This window comes from Cupressus sempervirens, chromosome 2 (assembly GCF_028749045.1).
Source record: "Cupressus sempervirens isolate cs-2001-9-10 chromosome 2, ASM2874904v1, whole genome shotgun sequence".
In the NCBI taxonomy this organism is placed as follows: domain Eukaryota; kingdom Viridiplantae; phylum Streptophyta; class Pinopsida; order Cupressales; family Cupressaceae; genus Cupressus; species Cupressus sempervirens.
In genome coordinates this window covers 559,752,412-559,772,411 of record NC_143119.1, presented here as the reverse complement: position 1 = coordinate 559,772,411, position 20,000 = coordinate 559,752,412, and the positions used below count along the sequence as shown (strand labels likewise).

General features: G+C 49.9%; 1 non-coding gene and 1 pseudogene across 1 annotated transcript; both read right to left on the bottom strand.

Moving 5' to 3' along the window:
* Nucleotides 1–213: 213 nt before the first annotated feature.
* Nucleotides 214–367, bottom strand: LOC149574005 (5.8S ribosomal RNA). The gene has a single exon (XR_016361094.1). It is a non-coding gene; the product is annotated as a 5.8S ribosomal RNA (ribosomal RNA).
* Nucleotides 368–1,086: 719 nt separating this feature from the next.
* LOC149574004 (18S ribosomal RNA) lies at nt 1,087–1,777 on the bottom strand (annotated as a pseudogene; the record flags this gene model as incomplete).
* Nucleotides 1,778–20,000: the final 18,223 nt, after the last annotated feature.

Below are 20,000 nucleotides of genomic sequence, written 5' to 3'. Positions count from 1 at the left end.
CGGCAATGCCCGCACTGCGGCGGGCCGCTGAGCCTAGAATAAAGTTCCTCGCGAGGAATCATTCGATCGGCGCAAACCAACGCTGGCCTTTGCGAGCCACTGCTCATCGCGATGGATCAACGAACCTCGTGCTCATTTCAGCCGACCGCGCACCACTTGCAGACACGGACAGCCATCTTCGCTCCTCGCCGGGGAGGGCAAAATTTTGTAGTGCGACGCCCAAGCAGACGTGCCCTTGGCCGAGGCCTTGGGCACAACTTGCGTTCAAAGACTTGATGATTCATGGGATTCTGCAATTCACACTAAGTATCGCATTTTGCTACATTCTTCATCGTGGCAAGAGCCGAGATATCCGTTGTCGAGAGTCGTGATTTTGTTTTGTTTTTGCCTTTCAGCGACCCAAGCGCGCAAGGCACTGGCTCGCGCTTCATTCTTTGGATTTCTAAGGTGCGCGATGCACCCGTGTGTTGTTGGGTGTTGACACATCCCAAACCCCGAGCACCCAATGGGTGCGACGAGGAACGCTGTGGTGTGTCCCCGCCCCATCCCCTTGCAAAGGTGGGAGGTGAAGCATGGGAGAGCCGTGTCAGCGGACGAGGCCCCTACCCCGCAAATCATGCGAGTGCACCCATCCTAAACTCAAAATGCTCCAAGCGATGAGTCAACACACCTGGGCAAGGCAACGGGGGGTTGCGGCAGTCCCGACTTGCCGCCGTCGAAACGACGGATCCCTGGCACAGTGCTGCGCACATGATCAGACTGTAAAATTTCAATGGGGGATGAGGCCCAGACCCCCTCTGAACTGCAACCAAGCAGAGACCTCTCGCTCCGACGTGGACATCGTTCAAAGGCACCGATCCTATAATCCAGATTACATTCGAGTCTCTTCTTCGCCCCGCGGGGAATCCCCGCTTTCGATCACGGGCATAAAATGTGACCCTCGACCTCGACGGTGCTGGACCCGTAGCTTGGCCATCTTGCACATCGCTGCAGGGCTGAGTGTCTGCACGTCACCGAGATTTTGGGGGCAGGGAGGAGGCCAGCTCCATCCCCTACATGATTCAGGGTCTCAAACCGATAATGATCCTACCGCAGGTTCACCTACGGTAACCTTGTTACGACTTCTCCTTCCTTTAAATGATAAGGTTCAGTGAACTTCTCGTGACGTCGCCGACAGGAACCTCCGTTGTCACCGCGATTTGAACACTTCACCGGATCATTCAATCGGTAGGAGCGACGGGTGGTTTGTACAAAGGGCAGGGACGTAGTCAACGCGAGCTGATGACTCGTGCTTACTAGGAATTCCTCGTTGAAGATCAATAATTGCAATGGTCTATCCCCATCACGATGCAATTTGTCAAGATTTCCCAAACCTTTCAGGCCAGGGAGAGAAACTTGTTGGTTGCATCAGTGTAGCGCGCGTGCAGCCCAGAACATCTAAGGGCATCACAGACCTGTTATTACCTCAAACTTCCATGGCCTAGGAGGCCATAGTCCCTCTAAGAAGCTGGCCACGAAGGGGAACCTCCGCGTAGCTAGTTAGCAGGTTGAGGTCTTGTTCGTTAACATAATTAACCAGACAAATCGCTCCACCAACTAAGAACGGCCATGCACCACCACCCATAGAATCAAGAAAGAGCTCTCAATCTGTCAATCCTTACTATGTCTGGACCTGGTAAGTTTCCCCGTGTTGAGTCAAATTAAGCAATAGTCTCCACTCCTAGTGGTGCCCTTCTGTCAATTCCTTTAAGTTTCACCCTTGCGACCATACTCCCCCTGGAACCCAAACACTCTGATTTCTCAGAAGGTGCTGGCGGAGTCCTTAGAGCAACATCCGCGGATCCTTGGTCGGCATCGTTTATGGTTGAGACTAGGATAGTATCTGATCATCTTTGAGCCCCCAACTTTTGTTCTTGATTAATGAAAACATCCTTGGAAAATGCTTTCGCATTCGCTCTTTCATGCATCCAAACATAATCTGCCACACAAGCAACAAGAATGATGTTCACAGCACATGCAGGACTCGCAACACTCAAAGATTTTGCACAAGAGGAAAGTGTCCCATCATCGACCAGAGAGGGCCGAACAGGGAGCCTCGATTCACAGGTGCTTGGGAAGAACATCCCGTACGGAACCCTTTACCCTCGAACTCACTGCCGCCACTACTCGAAAAGAAGCCTCGAGTCTGTACGAGATGCACCGCGCATGTAGCCGCCTCAATTGTAAGGCCACTCAGAGACATCCATTTCCCAGGCATATGCCTCCTACAGGCCTGTTGAGGTTCACCCGCACAGACAAAATCCTTCTTGATCACAACAAACATTTTCCCATGACGAAGAGCTGGTTACCGAAGTGCCAACGGAGACCACCGTGCTGAAGGGTGAAGGGTCATGTGAGTCGAAAACATGGCTGGTTATGCGATTGGCGGGGGCATCACTGTGTACGTGACCACCTCAATTATAAGGCCGCTTGAGGGCATCGTGTATAAAAACACCCCCTCCACACATTTATAGGTGATGAGAGCCCACCCGCATAAATGGACATGTCTAACCTCTGGCAAATATCTCCTTTCCCAGCACAGCCTCGCTAACCGTTCCCCATGACACGTGATCTGCCAGTGCAGGTACAGAAAAGTTCCTACGGCTGAACACTCACACTAGCATTTTCAGACAAGCTTCAATCTCATGCACATGCACATACCGAAGAACTGGCACTACGAGGGAACCACCCACGAGCACCCACATCTCGGCAAAAAGCATTTGTGCGATTTCTTCCCCTAGACAGACACGTTGGGCCTGCACTTGTCAGAGCATTGCAAAGACGAGCGCTCTGGTTCGCAGGAGCCTGAGAAGAACATCTCGTACGGAACCCGTTCCCCCAAAATGCTCGAATCACAAATGCTCGCAGCAGGGTCATAATGCAAAGATGTACACCATGCACGTGACCAAGTAAGGACACTCAGAGACATCCATTTCCCAGGCATATGCCCCTTACACGCTTTTTGGTGCACCCCATACAAATGGCCATACTTCAAAAAGCCCTCCCAAAATTTTGCATCTGAAGAGAGAGATGAAACGCCTTGGGATTTTTTTCCACACAATGCAAACACCGAACACTCTCTTTAGGGGGGAGCTGAAGAAGAGTATCTCCTGCAGAACCCACGAGCCGCAGCCGTTCGGATCGCACAAGGCAGGACAGGGCATGGAGAGTTTCCACATCCAAACAAAAATTATGGTTAATACTCTACGCTTCTACTGGCTCGGACCACAAAAGGCTGTCACGATAGTGCCATGCACTTCTGTAGGATGAGACAATGAAGAGGCGAGCACGCACTGAGAACGCACTAGCGAATAAATTATGCGGCAACCAAACCTTTCACCGGCCCCCCTCTCAATCCCAAGGCTCTACCGATCGGCAAAAACTTAGGGTGGAGAGTGGACCCTTGATGAAATTAGGGACATTGAGCAATGCACTCGTGCAACCATCTCTTTCCTTCTTGCCGTCTGGGCAGGATAAAAATGCAATGATAGAACGTGCCAATGAGACGGAGCCCTTGGCTAAAAGATACAACTCCATACACACTCAGCAACAAGCGCATCTTAGAATCGAACACCAAATGTGCAGTGTGTTGCAAGCCATGCAGACACCTACATATAGGGTATATCCATCAAAACAAAGCGACAAGTACTTCCCACCAGCTTTGCCATTGCGATTACCGAATGGGATAATACTCACTGCCACAGATTAATGACCATCATTACCGTCTCGGAATAGATACAAGCACATCGAGCTTCATCCGATCAGCTAGATGAATTTCACCTTGAAGGGGCCCAATCCAAAAGTTTTGGAGGTCATCTCCTAGAACTCTCAAGAACAAGGCCCATCTTACATGCAAACTCTACTACTGCGCAAACATAAGTTGCAATTAAAGAGAAATTGCAAGGCCATCACAATGGCCCGAGACCAATGCTCCGACTAAGTCAATTTTCTCTTGCAATCACCATGCCGCCGTTCACAGAGAGATCTCCCCATTCACTTTTGATGTGACGCACAATCCAAGGGCTAGACGCGAGCTCGCCCTTGAAAGGCCACTTTCCAAGGCATCCCCTGATGACACATTGGAATGACAACTGCTGTCGAACCATTTCCCAATGTTGTGCCGATCAAGTTGGCATAGAGCCACTAGATGAGGGCTCCCATTTTAGATCGAGTTTTAAAATCCCCAAGAAGATGCGGTGAGGGCTAGCAACCGCTACCAAACCTTTTTTCAAAATTGCACCAGCTGAGTGACTAGAAAACATGCTTTACGTGATAGGCATGCAAAAAATTTTGCTAGAGTGCCAAGCACCCACCTTATGGCTAGAGACAAGGGCTCGCCATTAGTTCAACTTCAAAATCGCTGAACAGATGCACTGTAAAATGGCAACCACTGCCAAGTCTCTTCCGTAGTTGCATCGGTCAAGTGATCGAAGAAGGTGATCTAAGAGAGGGTCCAATCATAGGCATTCGTTGGGGGATTCGGGCTGATGGCATAAATTTATGCAATACCCGAGCAACATCAGACGAAGGTGCTAGACGAGGGCTCCCATTTTAGATCGAGTTTTAAAATCACCAAGTAGACGCGGTGAGGGCTGGCAACCGCTGCCAAACCTTTTTCGGAAATTGCGGCAGCTGAATGACAAGAAAACATGATCTAAAGGAGATTCTAGTTATAGCACCCTCGAGGGTGGGCTTCATGCCCCTCTAATTGATTCAACGTCGGCGTCCACCGTTTCAAAATTTGACATATCCATCCGCCCTGACAGCGGTGTTGAATCAATGAGGGGGGCTCGGGAGAGGCTCGCGGCAACCACCTCTCCCATTGTAGCCACGATAGGCACGCAAAAAAATTTTGCTAGAGCGCCAAGCACCCACCTCATGGCTAGAGACAAGGGCTTGCCATTAGATCAACTTCAAAATCGCAGAACAAACGCGGTGTAGAATGGCAACCGCTGCCAAGTCTCTTCCGTAATTGTGTCAGTCGAGTGATCGAAAAAGGTGATCTAAGAGAGCGTCCAAGCGTAGGGAATTCGTTGGGGTAATCGCGCCGATGGCAAAAATTTATTCAATACCCGAGCAACACCGGACGGAGGTGCTAGACGAGGGCTCCCATTTTAGATCAAGTTTTAAAATCACAAAGAAGACGCGGTGAGGGCTGGCAATCGTTGCCAAACCTTTTTCCAAAATTGCGCAAGCTGAGTGACAAGAAAACATGATCTAAAGGAGAGTCCAGGAATAGCACCCTCGAAGGTGGGCTTCATGCCCTTCTAAATGATTCAACGTCGGCGTCCACCGTTTCAAAATCTGACATATCATTTTGCCCTGATAGTGGCATTGAATCAATGAGCTGGGCATAGGAGAGGCTCGCGGCAACCACCTCTCCCATTGTAGCTGCGATAGGCTCGCAAAAAATTTTGCTAGAGCGCCAAGTACCCACCTCATGGCTATAGACAAGGGCTCACCATTAGATCAACTTCAAAATCGCAGAATGGACGCGGTGTCGAATGGCAACTGCTGCCAAGTCTCTTCCGTAATTGCATCAGTCAAGTGATCGAAGAAGGTGATCTAAGAGAGGGTCCAAGCGTGTACGCATTCGTTGGGGTATTCGCGCTGATGGAAAAAATTTATGCAATACCCAAGCAACACCGAACGGAGGTGCAAGACGAGGGCTCCCATTTTAGATCATGTTTTAAAATCACCAAGTAGACGCGGTGAGGGGCTGGCAACCACTGCCAAACCTTTTTCCGAAATTGCGCCAGCTGAGTGACAAGAATACATGATCTAAAGGAGAGTCTAGGAATAGAACCCTCGAGGGTGGGCTTCATTCCTCTCTAATTGATTCAACGTCAGCATCCACCATTTCAAAATCCGACATTTCCATCCGCCCTGACAGCGGCGTTGAATCAATCAAGGGGGCACGGGAGAGGCTTGCGGCAACCACCTCTCCCATTGTAGCCATGATAGGCACGCAAAAAAATTTTCTAGAGCACCAAGCACCCACCTCATGGCTAGAGACAAGGGCTCGCCATTAGATCAACTTCGAAATCGCTGAACAGACGCGCTGTAGAATGGCAACCACTGCCAAGTCTCTTCCGTAGTTGTGTCGGTCGAGTGATCGAAGAAGGTGATCTAAGAGAGGGTCCAAGCATAGGCATTTGTTGGGGGATTCATGCCGATGGCATAAATTTATGCAATACCCAAGCAACACCGGACGGAGGTGCTAGACGAGGGCTCCCGTTTTAGATCGAGTTTTAAAATCACCAAGTAGACGCGGTGAGGGCTGGCAACCATTGTCAAACCTTTTTCCGAAATTGCACCAGCTGAGTGATAAGAAAACATGATTTAAAGGAGAGTCGAGAAATAGCACCCTCGAGGGTGGGCTTCATGCCCCTCTAATTGATTCAACATCGGCGTCCACCGTTTCAAAATCCGACATATCCATCCGCCCTGACAGTGGCGTTGAATCAATGGGGGGGGGCATGGGAGAGGCTCGCGGCAACCACCTCTCCCATTGTAGCCGTGATAGGCATGCAAAAAATTTTGCTAGAGTGCCAAGCACCCACCTCATGGCTAGAGACAAGGGCTCGCCATTAGATATACTTCAAAATCGCTGAACAAACGCGCTGTAGAATGGCAACCGCTGCCAAGTCTCTTCCATAGTTGCATCGGTCGAGTGATCGAAGAAGGTGATCTAAGAGAGGGTCCAAGTGTAGGCATTCGTTGGGGGATTTGTGCCGATGGCATAAATTTATGCAATACCCGAGCAACACCGGACGGAGCTGCTAGACAAGGGCTCCCATTTTAGATCGAGTTTTAAAATCACCAAGTAGACGTGGTGAGGGCTGGCAACCGCTGCCAAACCTTTTTCTGAAATTGTGCTAGCTGAGTGACAAGAAAACATGATCTAAAGGAGTGTCCAGGACTAGCACCCTTGAGGGTGGGCTTCATGCCGCCTCTAATTGATTCATCATCGCCGTCCACCATTTCAAAATCTGACATATCCATCTGCCCTGACAGTGGCATTGAATCAATGAGGGGGGCATGGGAGAGGCTCACGATAACCACTTCTCCCGTTGTAGCCGCGATAGGCATGCAAAAAATTTTGCTAGAGCACCAAGCACCCACCTCATGGCTAGAGACAAGGGCTCGCCATTAGATCAACTTCAAAATCATTGAACAGACGTGCTGTAGAATGGCAACCGCTGCCAAGTCTCTTCCGTAGTTGCGTCGGTCAAGTGATCAAAGAAGGTGATCTAAGAGAGGGTCCGAGCATAGGCATTCATTGGGGGATTCACGCCGATTGCATAAATTTATGCAATACTCGAGCAACACCGGACAGAGGTGCTAGACGAGGGCTCCCGTTTTAGATCGAGTTTTAAAATCACCATGTAGACGCGGTGAGGGCTGCCAACCGCTGCCAAACCTTTTTCTGAAATTGCGCCATCTGAGTGACAAGAAAACATGACCTAAAGGAGAGTCCAAGAATAGCACCCTCAAGGGTGGGCTTCATACCCCTCTAATTGATTCAACGTTGGCGTCCACTGTTTCAAAATCTGACATATCCATCCACCCTGACAGCGGCGTTGAATCAATGAGGGGGGCAGGAGAGAGGCTCGCGGCAACCACCTCTCCCCTTGTAGCCACGATAGGCACGCAAATAAATTTTGCTAGAGTGCCAAGCACCCACCTCATGGCTAGAGACAAGGGCTCGCCATTAGATCAACTTCGAAATCGCTGAACAGACGCGCTGCAGAATGGCAACCACTGCCAAGTCTCTTCTGTAGTTGCGTTGGTCGAGTGATCGAAGAAGGTGATCTAAGAGAGGGTCCAAGCGTAGGCATTCGTTTTGGGATTCGCGCCGATGGCATAAATTTATGCAATACCCGAGCAACACCGGACGGAGGTGCTAGATGAGGGCTCCCATTTAGATCGAGTTTTAAAATCACCAATTAGACGCGGTGAGGGCTGGCAACCGCTGCCAAACCTTTTTCCGAAATTGCGCCAGCTGAGTGACAAGAAAACATGATCTAAAGGAGAGTCTAGGAATAGCACCCTCGAGGGTGGGCTTCATGCCCCTCTAATTAATTCAACGTCGGCGTCCACTATTTCAAAATTCAACATATCCATCTGCCTTGACAGCGGCATTGAATCAATGAGGGGGGCACGAGAGAGGCTCGCGGCAACCACCTCTCATATTGTAGCCGTGATAGGCATGCAAAAAATTTTTCTAGAGTGCCAAGCACCCACCTCACATCTAGAGACAAGGGCTCGCCATTAGATCAACTTTGAAATCGTTGAACAGACGCGCTATAGAATGGCAACCGCTGCCAAGTCTCTTCCGTAGTTGCGTTGGTCGAGTGATCGAAGAAGGTGATCTAAGAGAGGGTCCAAGCATAGGCATTCATTGGGGGATTCGCGTCGATGGCATAAATTTATGCAATACCCAAGCAACACCGGACGAAGGTGCTAGACGAGGTCTCTCATTTTAGATCGAGTTTTAAAATCACCAAGTACACGCGGTGAGGGCTGGCAACCGCTGCCAAACCTTTTTTCGAAATTGCGCCAGCTGAGTGACAAGAAAACATGATCTAAAGGAGAGTCCAGGAATAGCACCCTCGAGGGTGGGCTTCATGCCCCTCTAATTGACTCAATGTCGGCGTCCACCATTTCAAAATTTGACATATCCATCTGCCCTGACAGCAGCATTGAATCAATGAGGGGGGCACGGGAGAGGCTCACGGCAACCACCTCTCCCATTGTAGCCATGATAGTCATGCAAAAAATTTTGCTAGAGCACCAAGCACCCACCTCATGGCTAGAGACAAGGGCTCGCCATTAGATCAACTTCAAAATCGCTAAACAGACGCGTTGTAGAATGGCAACCGCTGCCAAGTCTCTTCCGTAGTTGCATCGGTCGAGATATCGAAGAAGGTGATCTAAGAGAGGGTCCAAGCGTAGGCATTCATTGGGGGATTCGCGCCGTTGGCATAATTTTATGCAATACCCGAGCAAGACCGGATGGAGGTGCTAGGCGAGGGCTCCCATTTTAGATCAAGTTTTAAAATCACCAAGTAGACGCGGTGAGGGATGGCAACCGCTGCCAAACCTTTTTCTAAAATTGCGCCAGCTGAGTGAGAAGAAAACATGATCTAAAGGAGAGTCGAGGAATAGCACATCCAGGGTGGGCTTCATGCCCCTCTAATTGATTTAACGTCGGTGTCCACCATTTCAAAATCCAACATATCCATCCGCCTTGACACCGGCTTTGAATCAATGAGAGGGGCACGGGAGAGGCTCGCGGCAACCACCTCTCCTATATAAGCTATTAGTGCGAGGCTCGCTCTGCATTATAAATTAGCGAACACACCGAAATCCACCTTAAAAATCCAAATCCTTTAAAATTCCTACCAAACAGCCATTCACGACCCAATTTTTTATGAGGTCGGCAGAGGAGCAAAAGATTGTCCTCGGTTAGGAGATGTGAGTTCATGGAGCCGAGGGACTGAAATGGTCATCGAGCTCATTCGATCAACTGGATGAATTTCACCTTGAAGGGGCCCAATCCAAAATTTCTGGAGGTCATCTCCTGGAACTCTCGAGAACAAGGCCCATCTTACATGCAAACTCTGCTACTGCGCAAACATAGGTTGCAATTAAAGAGAAATTGCGAGGCTGTCACAATGGCCCGAGGCCAATGGCTCCTACTAAGTCAATTTTCTCTTGCAATCACCATGCCACTGTTCACAGAGAGATCTCCCCATTCACTTGTGACGCGATGCACAATCCAAGTGCTAGACACGAGCTAGCCCTTGAAAGAAAGACCACTTTCCAAGACATCCCCCATTCACTTGTGACACGACGCACAACCCAAGTGCTAGATGCGAGCTCGCCCTTGAAAGAAAGACCACTTTCCAAGACATCCCCCAATGACACATTGGAACGAAAACCACTGTCGAGCCATTCCCAATGTTGTGCCGATCGAGTTGGCACAGAGGCGACCTTAGGGAGCTCCCGCGTAGCAATCGGGATGTTCTTTCATACCCATCTCTAACAAAAACCGATCTTAGCTGTGAACAAATTTTTCCGCAATGACACCATTGGAACGATGACTGCTGTCGAACAACTCCCAAATTTGTGCCCCGATGGAGTGAGAAAGAATAGCAACTTTGGGGAGCCGCGCATCGCAAACAGGCTGCTACTTCATCGAATGTCCACGGGGAGCTTCCAATCATAAAGGCTCCCTTGTCACTCGTGACGCACAGCCCAACTACTTTCCGAAATTCTGCGAGCTGAGTGACAAGAAAACATGATCTAAAGGAGAGTCGAGGAATAGCACCTCGAGGGTGGGCTTCATGCCCCTCCAATTGATTCAACATCGGCGTCCACCATTTCAAAATCTGACATTTCCATCTGCCTTGACACCGCCGTTGAATCAATGAGAGGGGCACGGGAGAGGTTCGCGGCAACAACCTCTCCTATATAAGCTATTAGTGTGAGGCTCACTCTGCATTAGAAATTAGCGAACATGCCAACATCCGCCATAAAAATCCAAATTGTTGAAAATTCTGACCAAACAGCCATCCACGACCCAATTTATTATGAGGTCATCTAAGGAGCAAAAGATTGTCATCAGTTAGGAGATGTGAATTCATGGAGCTAAGGGACTGAAATGGTCATCGAGCTCATCCGATCAACTGGATGAATTTCACCTTGAAGGGGCCCAATCCAAAAGTTTCGGAGGTCATCTCCTGGAACTCTCAAGAACAAGGACCATCTTACTTGCAAACTCTGCTACTGCGCAAACATAGGTTGCAATTAAAGAGAAATTGCCAGGCCATCATAGTGGCTCGAGGCCAATTCTTCGACTAAGTTAATTTTCTCTTGCAATCACCATGCCGCCATTCACAGAGAGATCTCCCCATTCACTTGTGACACGATGCACAATCCAAGTGATAGACACGAGCTCACCCTTGAAAGGCCAAGCCACTTTCCAAGACATCCCCCGATGACACATTGGAACGAGAACCACTGTCGAACCATTCCCAATGTTGTGCCGATCGAGTTGGCACAGAGGCGACCTTAGGGAGCTCCCGCATAGAAATCAGGATGTGCTTTCGTACCCATCTCTCACAAAAACCAATCTTAGCTGTGAACAAATTTAGAATCCAAGGCTCGTATCCATCGATATCGTCGGCACTAGGTCTATATATTCAAAGGCCACGGAGAGGTTCCGATAAGAGCAGCTCCCCTGCTCGCCCGCACAAACATCCCAAATGCTAGACACAAGCTCCCGCCCTTATCATCGCTCTCCAGATCGCCGCAATGACACATTGGAATGACAACCGCTATCGAACAACTCCCGAATTTGTGCCGATGGAGTGAGAAAGACGAGCAACTTTGGGGAGCCGCGCATGGCAAACAGGCTGCTGCTTTATTCCACTCTTATATATAGATTCGATGTCGTTGATTTCGTTTCGAATCTGAGGCTGCATTCGTCCTTGCTCACACAAGCAATGGCTCTTCTCATCGAATGGTCATGGGGAGCTTTCGATTACAAAGGCTCCCTTGTCACCCGTGATGTGCAGCCCAACTGCTAGACGACGGCTCGCCCTTCAGATCGCTGCCCAGGCAACCACCACAATGGCACCATTGGAACGAAAACCGCTGCTGAACCATTCTGAAATTTTTTTGCCAAAGAAGTTGTTGCAAAGAGAACGACTCTGGGGAGAGAGCCCTTGCATAGCAAAATTGGGATGTCTTTACAGCAGCTGGATGGGATTTGAATTCATGGAGCCAAGGGAGTGAAATGGTCATCGAGCTCATTCGATCAACTAGATGAATTTCACCTTGAAGGGGCCCAATCCAAAAGTTTCAGAGGTCATCTCCTGGAACTGTCAAGAACAAAGGCCAATCTTACATGCAAACTCTGGCACAGAGGTGATCTTAGGGAACTCCCGCGTATCGATCGAGAAGTGCTTTCGTACCCATCTCTCACAAAAACCAATGTTAGCTGAACAATTTTATAATCCAAGGCTCATATCCATCAATTTTCTCTTGCAATTGCCATGCCGCCGTTCACAAAGAGATCTCTCCATTTACTTGTGACGACGCACAATCCAAGTGCTAGACGCGACCTCACCCTTGAAAGGCCATGTTCCAAGACATCCCAATGACACATTGGAACGACAACTGTTGTCGAACCATTCCCAATGTTGTGCCGATCGAGTTGGCATAGAGGCGACCAAACAGCCATCCACGACACCATTTTTGGAGCTCGGCCAGATGGGCTCGGCCATAACGGCTCGGCCAGCATGGCTCGGCCAGAACGGCTCGGCCAGAATAGCTTGTTGAGATCGGCTCGGCCAGCATGGCTCGACCAGATTGGCTCGGCCAGAATGGTTCACCCAGATCAGCTCGGCCAGCATGGCCTGGCTAGAACGGCTTGGCCAGCATGGCTCGGCCAGAACGGCTCGCCCAGATCAGCTCAGCCAGAATGGCTCGCCCAGATCGGCTCGACCAACATGGCTTGCCCTGAACGGCTTGGCCAGATCGACTCAGCTAGAATGGCTCGCCCAGATTGGCTCGGCCAGCATGGCTCGGCCAGAACGGCTCGGCCAGATCGGGACGGTGACTTGATGAACGGACTTAGAGATTCGAATTGGTGGGCCGACCTGGTGGGGTGACTTGATGAACGCACTTGAAGGGTCGACTTGGTGGGGTGACTCTATGAACGGACCTAAAGAGTTGACTTGGTAAGAGTACTTGGTGAGGTGACTCGATGAAAGGACTTAAAGAGTCAACTTGGTGAGAGTACTTGGTGGGGCGACTTGATGAACGCACTTGAAGAATCAACTTCGTTAGAGTACTTGGTCGGGTGACTTGATGAATGGACTCAAAGAGTCGACTTGGTGAGAGTACCTGGTGGCTCGACTTGATGAGCAGACTTAAAGAGTCGAGTTGGTGAGAGTACTTGGCGGGGTGAACTGATGAACGAACATAAAGAGTCGGCTTGGTGGGAGTGCTTGGTGGGCCGACCTGGTGGGGTGACTTTATGGACGGACTTAAAGAGTCGACTTGGTTAGATTACTTTTTCTGGTGACTTGATGAACGGACTTGAAGAGTCAACTTGGTGGGGTGACTTGATGAAAGGACTTAAAGGGTCGACTTGGTGAGAGTACTCAGCGGGGCGACTTGATGAACAGACTTAAAGGGTCGACTTGGCAGGGTGACTTGATGAACGGACCTAAAGAGTTGACTTGGTGAGAGTACTCGGCGGGGTGAACTGATGAATGAACTTAAAGAGTCAACTTGGTGGGCCGACTTGATGAACGGACTTATAGAGTTGACTTGGTGAGAGTAGTTGTTCTGGTGACTTGATGAACAGACTTAAAGAGTCAGCTTGGCAGGGTGACTTGATGAAAGGACTTAAAGAGTCAACTTGGTCAGGTGACTCGATGAATGAACTTAGAGGGTTGACTTTGCGGGGTGACTTGATGAACGAACCTAAAGAGTTGACTTGGTGAGAGTACTCAGTGGGGTGACCTAACGAACAGACTTAGAGAGTCGACTTGGTGAGAGTCCTTGGTGGGCCGACCTGGTTGGGTGACTTCGTGAACTGACTTAAAGAGTCAACTTAGTCGGAGTACTTGGCGGGGTGACTTGATGAACGGACTTCAAGGGTCGACTTGGCAAGGTGACTTGATGAACGAGCCTAAAGAGTTGACTTGGTGAGAGTACTTGGTGTGGTGACTTGATGAAAAGACTTAAAGAGTCGAATTGGTGAGAGTACTTGGTGGGGTGACTTGATGAACGCACTTGAAGGGTCAACTTGGTGGGGTGACTTTATGAACGGACCTAAAGAGTTGACATGGTGAGAGTGCTTGGTGGGGTGACTTGATGAACATAGTTAAAGAGTCGACTTGGTGAGAGTAGTTGGTCGGGTGACTTGATGAACGCACTTGAAGAATTGACTTGGTTAGAGTACTTGGTGGGGTGACTTGATGAACGGACTTAAAGATTCGACTTGGTGGGCTGACCTGGCGGGGTGACTTGATGAACGGACTTAGAGAGTCGACTTGGTGAGAGTACTTGGTGACTTGGTGGGCCGACCTGGCCGGGTGACTTGATGAACAAACTTAAAGAGTCAACTTGGCAAGAGTACTCGGTGGGCTGACCTGGTCACGTGACTTGATGAACGGACTTAAAGAGTCAACTTGGTGGGCTGACATGGCCGGGTGACTTGATGAATGAACTTAAAGAGTCGACTTGGTGGGTCGAACTAGCGGGGTGACTTGATGAACGAACTTAAAGAGTCGACCTGGTGAGAGAACTTGGTGGGCCGAGCTGGCGGGGTGAATTGATGAACGAACCTAAAGAGTCAACTTTGTGAGAGTACTTGGTGGGCCGACCTTGCGGGGTGAGTTGATGACCGAACTTAAAGGGTCGACTTGGTGAGAGTACTTGGTGGGCCGAACTAGTGGGGCGACTTGATGAACGAACTTAAAGAGTCGACTTGGTGAGAGTACTTGGTGGGGTGCCCTGATGAACAAACCTAAAGAGTCGACCTGGTGAGAGTACTTGGTGGGCCAACCTGGCGGGGTGACTTGGTGAGCAAACTTAAAGAGTCAACTTGGTGAGAGTAGTTGGTGGGATGACCTGGCGGGGTGACTTGATGAACGAACTTAAAGAGTCGACCTGGTGGGCCGACTTGGCAGAGTGACTTCATGAATGAACTTAAAGAGTCCACTTGGTGGGCCGACCTGGCGGGGTGACTTGATGAACGAACTTAAAGAGTCGACTTGGTGAGAGTAATTTGTGGGCTGACCTGGCAGGGTGACTTGATGAATGAACTTAAAGAGTCGACTTGGTGGGGTGACTTGATGAACGCACTTGAAGGGTAAACTTGGTGGGGTGACTCTATGAACAGACCTAAAGAGTTGACTTGGTGAGAGTACTTGGTGGGGTGACTCGATGAAAGGACTTAAAGAGTCGACTTGGTGAGAGTACTTGGTGGCTCGACTTTATGAGCAGACTTAAAGAGTCCACTTGGTGAGAGTGGGCCTAACAGGGCGATGTGGTGAGTGGGCCTAACGAGGCGAGTTGGTGGGGCGACTTGGCGACTGGTATTAGAGAGCCGACGTGGTGAGGCGACTCAATGAGTTGGTTCGTTGAGATGACATGGTGAGCTGACTTGGCAAGTTGACCTAGCGAGCGAACTTAAAGAGTCGACTTGGCAACGTACTCGAGTCGACTTGGTGAGGTGACCTGGCGAGCGGGCTCAAAGAGTCAACATGGTGAGGTGACTCATTGAGACAACATGGTGAGGCGACTCATGGTGAGGAGCTATCCTTGAGGCGACTTGGTGGGCCTACTTGATTAGTCGACTTGGTGAGCCGACCTGACGAGCTGACATGGTGAGCGGGCTTAAAGAGGCGATGACTTGGTGGGGTAACTCGGCAAGCCAACTTATCGAGGCGAGATGGTGAGTCGACTTGGTGAGCTGACTTGGTGAGCACACTTAAAGAGTCAACTTTGTGAGGTGACTTGGCGAGTTAGCCCGCTGATGTGACTTGGGTTGGCTGACCTGGCAAACGAACTTAAAGAGGCAACTTGGGTGGGCTAACCTGGCGAACGAACTTAAAGAGGCGACTTGGGCGGGCTGACCTGGTGAGCGAACTTAAAGAGTTGACTTGGCAACGTACTTGAACAACCAACTTGGTGAGCTGACATGGTGAGTGGGCTTAGAGAAGCAACTCGGCGAGGCGACTTGATGAACGGACTTAAAGGGTCGACTTGGCGGGGTGACTTGATGAACGGACCTAAACAGTTGACTTGGTGAGAGTACTTGGCGGGGTGAACTGATGAATGGACTTAAAGAGTCGACTTGGTGAGAGTAGTTGTTCTGGTGACTTGATGAATGGACTTAAAGAGTCGACTTGGCGGGGTCACTTGATGAAAGGACTTAAAGAGTCGACTTGGTCAGGTGACTCGATGAACGAACATAGAGGGTCGACTTTGCGAGGTGACTTGATGAACGGACCTAAAGAGTTGACTTGGTGAGAGTACTCGGTGGGGTGACCTGATGAACAGACTTAGAGAGTCGACTTGGTGAGAGTCCTTGGTGGGCTGACCTGGTTGGCTGACTTCGTGAACTGACTTAAAGAGTCAACTTGGTGGGAGTACTTGGTGGGGTGACTTGATGAACGGACTTCAAGGGTCGACTTGGCGAGGTGATTTGATGAATGGTCCTAAAGAGTTGACTTGGTGAGAGTACTTGGTGTGGTGACTTGATGAAAAGACTTAAAGAGTCGAATTGGTGAGAGTACTTGGTGGGGTGACTTGATGAACGCACTTGAAGGGTCGACTTGGTGGGGTGACTTTATGAACAGACCTAAAGAGTTGACGTGGTGAGAGTGCTTGGTGGGGTGACTTGATGAACATAGTTAAAGAGTCGACTTGGTGAGAGTAGTTGGTCGGGTGACTTGATGAACACACTTGAAGAATCGACTTGGTTAGAGTACTTGGTGGGGTGACTTGATGAACGGACTTAAAGATTCGACTTGGTGGGCCGACCTGGCGGGGTGACTTGATGAATGGACTTAGAGAGTCGACTTGGTGAGAGTACTTGGTGACTTGGTGGGCCGACCTGGCCGGGTGACTTGATGAACAAACTTAAAGAGTCGACTTGGTGAGAGTACTCGGTGGGCTGACCCGATCATGTGACTTGATGAACGGACTTAAAGAGTCAACTTGGTGGGCTGACTTGGCTGGGTGACTTGATGAACGAACTTAAAGAGTCGACTTGGTGGGTCGAACTAGCGGGGTGACTTGGTGAGAGTACTTGGTGGGCTGACCTGGCAGGGTGACTTGATGAACGAACTTAGAGAGTCGAATTTGTGAGAGTACTTGGTGGGCCGAACTGGTAGGGTGATTTGATGAACGAACTTAAAGAGTCGACCTGGTGAGAGAACTTGGTGGGCCGAGCTGGCAGGGTGAATTGATGAACGAACCTAAAGAGTCGACTTTGTGAGAGTACTTGGTGGGCCGACCTAGTAGGGTGAGTTAATGACCGAACTTAAAGGGTTGACTTGGTGAGAGTACTTGGTGGGCCGACCTGGCGGGGCGACTTGATGAATGAACTTAAAGAGTCAACTTGGTGAGAGTACTCGATGGGGTGCCCTGATGAACAAACCTAAAGAGTCGACCTGGTGAGAGTACTTGGTGGGCTGACCTGGCGGGGTGACTTGGTGAGAAAACTTAAAGAGTCGACTTGGTGAGAGTAGTTGGTGGGCTGACCTGGTGGGGTGACTTGATGAAAAAACTTAAAGAGTCAACCTGGTGGGCCGACTTGGCAGAGTGACCTCATGAACGAACTTAAAGAGTCCACTTGGTGGGCCGACCTGGCGGGGTGACTTGATGAACAAACTTAAAGAGTTGACTTGGTGAGAGTAATTTGTGGGCTGACCTGGCGGGGTGACTTGATGAATGAACTTAAAGAGTTGACTTGGTGGGGTGACTTGATGAACGCACTTGAAGGGTCAACTTGGTGGGGTGATTCTATGAACGGACCTAAAGAGTTGACTTGGTGAGAGTACTTGGTGGGGTGACTCGATGAAAGGCCTTAAAGAGTCAACTTGGTGAGAGTACTTGGTGGCTCGACTTTATGAGCAGACTTAAAGAGTCCACTTGGTGAGAGTGGGCCTAACGGGGCGATGTGGTGAGTGGGCCTAACGGGGCGAGTTGGTGGGGTGACTTGGCGAGTGGTATTAGAGAGCTGACGTGGTGAGGTGACTTGGCGAGTTGGTTCGTTGAGATGACATGGTGAGCTGACTTGGCGAGTCAACCTGGCGAGCGAACTTAAAGAGTCAACTTGGCAACGTACTCGAGTTAACTTGGTGAGGCGACCTGGCGAGCGGGCTCAAAGAGTCAACATGGTTAGGTGACTCATTGAGTCAACATGGTGAGGCGACTCATGGTGAGGAGCTATCCTTGAGGCGACTTGGTGGGCCTACTTGATTAGTCAACTTGGTGAGCCGACCTGACGAGCTGACACAGTGAGCAGGCTTAAAGAGGCGACGACTTGGTGGGGTAACTCGGCAAGCCAACTTATCAAGGCAAGATGGTGAGTCGACTTGGTGAGCTGACTTGGTGAGTGCACTTAAAGAGTCAACTTCGTGAGGTGACTCGGCGAGTTAGCTCGCTGATGCGACCTGGGCGGGCTAACCTGGTGAACAAACTTAAAGAGGCGACTTGGGCGGGTTGACCTGGTGAGCGAACTTAAAGAGTTGACTTGGCAACGTACTTGAACAACTGACTTGGTGAGCTGACATGGTGAGTGGGCTTATAGAAGCAACTCGGCGAGGCGACTTGATGAACGGACTTAAAGGGTCGACTTGGCAGGGTGACTTGATGAACGGACCTAAAGAGTTGACTTGGTGAGAGTACTTGGCGGGGTGAACTGATGAACAGACTTAAAGAGTCGACTTGGTGGGAGTACTTGGTGGGCCGACTTGATGAATGGACTTATAGAGTCGACTTGGTGAGAGTAGTTGTTCTGGTGACTTGATGAACGGACTTAAAGAGTCAGCTTGGCGAGGTGACTTGATGAAAGGACTTAAACAGTCGACTTGGTTAGGTGACTTGATGAACAAACTTAGAGGGTCGACTTTGCGGGGTGACTTGATGAACGAACCTAAAGAGTTGACTTGGTGAGAGTACTCGGTGGGGTGACCTGATGAACAGACTTAGAGAGTCGACTTGGTGAGAGTCCTTGGTGGGCCGACCTGGTTGGGTGACTTCATGAACTGACTTAAAGAGTCGACTTGGTGGGAGTACTTGGTGGGGTGACTTGATGAACGGACTTCAAGGGTTGATTTGGCGAGGTGACTTGATGAACGGTCCTAAAGAGTTGACTTGGTGAGAGTACTTGGTGTGGTGACTTGATGAAAAGACTTAAAGAGTCAAATTGGTGAGAGTACTTGGTGGGGTGACTTGATGAACACACTTGAAGGGTCGACTTGGTGGGGTGACTTTATGAATGGACCTAAAGAGTTGACGTGGTGAGAGTGCTTGGTGGGGTGACTTGATGAACATAGTTAAAGAGTCGACTTGGTGAGAGTAGTTGGTCGGGTGACTTAATGAACGCACTTGAAGAATCAACTTGGTTAGAGTACTCGGTGGGGTGAATTGATGAATGGACTTAAAGATTCAACTTGGTGGGCCGACCTGGCGGGGTGACTTGATGAACGGACTTAGAGAGTCGACTTGGTGAGAGTACTTGGTGACTTGGTGGGCCGACCTGGCCGGGTGACATGATCAACAAACTTAAAGAGTTGACTTGGTGAGAGTACTCGGTGGGCTGACCTGGTCACGTGACTTGATGAACGGACTTAAAGAGTCGACTTGGTTGGCCGACTTGGCCGGGTGACTTGATGAACGAACTTAAAGAGTCAACTTGGTGGGTCGAACTGGCGGGGTGAATTGATGAACGAACTTAAAGAGTCGACCTGGTGGGGTGAATTGATGAACGAACTTAAAGAGTCAACCTGGTGAGAGAACTTGGTGGGCCGAGCTAGCGGGGTGAATTGATGAACAAACCTAAAGAGTCAACTTTGTGAGAGTACTTGGTGGGCCGACCTGGCGGGGTGAGTTGATGACAGAACTTAAAGGGTCAACTTGGTGAGAGTACTTGGTGGGCTGACCTGGCAGGGCGACTTGATGAACGAACTTAAAGAGTCAACTTGGTGAGAGTACTCGGTGGGGTGCCCTAATGAACAAACCTAAAGAGTCAACCTGGTGAGAGTACTTGGTGGGCCGACCTGGCGGGGTGACTTGATGAATGAACTTAAAGAGTCAACTTGGTGGGGTGACTTGATGAACGCACTTGAAGGGTCGACTTGGTGGGGTGACTCTATGAACGGACCTAAAGAGTTGACTTGGTGAGAGTACTTGGTGGGGTGACT